Source organism: Nycticebus coucang, chromosome 6, assembly GCF_027406575.1.
Source record: "Nycticebus coucang isolate mNycCou1 chromosome 6, mNycCou1.pri, whole genome shotgun sequence".
In the NCBI taxonomy this organism is placed as follows: Eukaryota; Metazoa; Chordata; class Mammalia; order Primates; family Lorisidae; genus Nycticebus; species Nycticebus coucang.
Genome location: NC_069785.1, coordinates 28547775 through 28550207, shown reverse-complemented (window position 1 = coordinate 28550207; position 2433 = coordinate 28547775). Strand labels below are relative to the sequence as shown.

Genomic DNA, 2433 nt, shown 5'->3' with positions numbered 1-2433 from the left:
GGAAGATCTCTTGGGATAAAATAAAATTACTTGGAGCTGTCCACCAGTGAAGTTCAAGGGTATTTATATATAAAATGGACTACTGCACCTCTAATGGAGGCCTTTTCAGGAAAGCAAATAGGACCCTGGAGAGACATTCATGATAAAAGAAGAAGACTGAAATAGTGAGCCCGAAAAATTAGACTGAAGGGAGAAAGAGAGTATTGATTCTGGCACAGTTAAGCGGCTGATACCAGAATTCATCTCAATCCAGACACACAAGGCATGGGAAGTAAGGTTAGGGTCGGGGGAAGAATACTTGGGAGACAATAGTTAAACACATATATAAGCTGAAAGAACTGAATTGAGCTGAGATATTTTTGTTGGGGACCCATTCTAAAGAAATATAAAAGAGATATCTCCATATCATCTTTGCCCAAGTGACTGAGTGGAGAGCCACACACTTCATGTCAAATGCACCCAGGGATTGCAGTGTGCCCAGCAAGGCTAGTGGCGATGCTAGCAATGTCACCGGCTCACCAGCTGCAGCCGCATGTGGGGCAGTGTTGGGGAACAGTGCTGGTGGAGGCAGTGATGACACTAACAGTGTTAAGGTTGGAAGCAGTCTGTCACCCCAAAGCAGCATGACCAGATGGTTGCATACAAGTAGCTCTCTGAGACTAACAGAGGCTGTGATGCAAAGTCATGGTTTTACTAGCTGTGATGTTGAGTGAAAGCTGTTAATACTGTGCTTTATAGTTCTGTGGCTTAATTAAAGGCTCACTCCCACCCCACCTCCATACCTATCAGTTAAAGTGCAGGAAAAGGTTTCTCCTTCTCACTCCACAAAGCAATGATGAGGATTTCCGATCTCTAACCTTTCAGTGACATGAAAAGCAGCAATAGTGTTGGGAGTAGAATAGCTACTCAGTAGGACTGTGGGCCTGGGCTGCCTGATTCCTACTGGGTAGCAGTTGGTGACCATCAAGACAAATTTATGAATGCTGTTAGAACAACTGAATATTCTCAAAAATACTGGAGTAAGGGAACTATGTAAGAGATAAAAGCCTTTTCCAGCAGGTATAGACTTGGAGAATTGAAATTTGAATGGAAGCATTAATATATGTATATTCATTATAAAGTGCCCAAGAGAGCTAATGGAAATGCTCAAGTATTGATACTTACCTGGCAGAGGAGACAGCATGATCACAGAGGTGGTTTCCCCGGGGCGAGGCTTATCCATTGCCCTCTGCAGGTGCTGACCCCTGTTGTTTCCCCAAATGTGGGAAACTCGACAGCATAATTTGTGGTAGTGGGAGACTGCATTTGTGCTTTTCCCTGGATGGGGGAAGGGGGATGCTCACATACAGAGCTATATAATTTAATTATATTATGAGATAATTTAATAAGGTAGATAAACCTTGATTAAAGCCTATTTTGTACAAGGCATTGTGATAGGCTTCACCAAAGGACTACTGAGTTAATTTATGGTCCCTGCCTGAAAAAAAAACAAAGTTTATAATTTCATAGAAGAGACTTGATAAGTGTAAAATGTTCATAGTATAAGGAAGAGTACAAGATGAAATCAGTGTATTTTTTCTGACTACTATTTGCAGACATTTAATTAGATCCGTAGGATTTGGTTTCAATAAAGCATGCAATGTGAGAAGTGCAGCGTTAAGCAATTCAGTCTGTCTCCAGATTCAGAAATGCTTTGGGAAAAGGTGGCTCTGAGCCAGGACTTGAAAGGGAGATAGTATTTTGAATAGCACAGATGAAGAAATGAGACCATTTTAGGGAAAGGAAATCATGAAAGCACCAAGTGGAAAAGCGTAGGCGTTTTTTAGGTTGAATGGATTGCTAGGTATGTATAGAGGAGCTGTTCAAGACAAGGATAGGAAAGTAGGTTGAGGGACATGGTCAGGATTTCATGGACAATTAAAGGAAATAAAAAGCCATTGAGTGTTTTTCAGTAGAGACATAATAGGATGATCAACCTCTCCAATATTCCCCTAGTTCCATAAGAATGGACTTAACTTAACTCCCTCTCTGACACTACAGTCCTGCCCAGATTCTCACCAGGCTAAAAAAAAAAAAAAAAGAAGGGAGTCTTAAACAAACTCAGTTTCTCTGCCTTTGTATCCAGTGGAGTGAAGTGTTCATCATCCTTTGTGACCCTCGGAGTTCCTTGTCATTCCCATGGGGAATCTGATTGTTCCTCTTCAAAATTATAATGTTATCTATGTCCTGAATCCTGACTGAGCCCACCAAGCTCTTGAACACAATAGACATTGTGATTTTCTCAGTAACTGTGGTGACCTGTCCCGCTTTTGGTGACTAGCCTTGTGCCAGTTCCTATTTTTCTTCCTCTTTTTTCCATCTTTGTTTGGTAAGGAATCATTCATTTGGGGTCAGATTCATAAAATATAAAAATAATAAGGAATATTGATTTGG

General features: G+C 41.0%; 1 non-coding gene across 1 annotated transcript; it reads left to right on the top strand.

Moving 5' to 3' along the window:
- Positions 1 to 1156: 1156 nt before the first annotated feature.
- On the top strand, positions 1157 to 1320 carry LOC128589561 (U1 spliceosomal RNA). Its single transcript, XR_008381103.1, has one exon. It is a non-coding gene; the product is annotated as a U1 spliceosomal RNA (small nuclear RNA).
- Positions 1321 to 2433: the final 1113 nt, after the last annotated feature.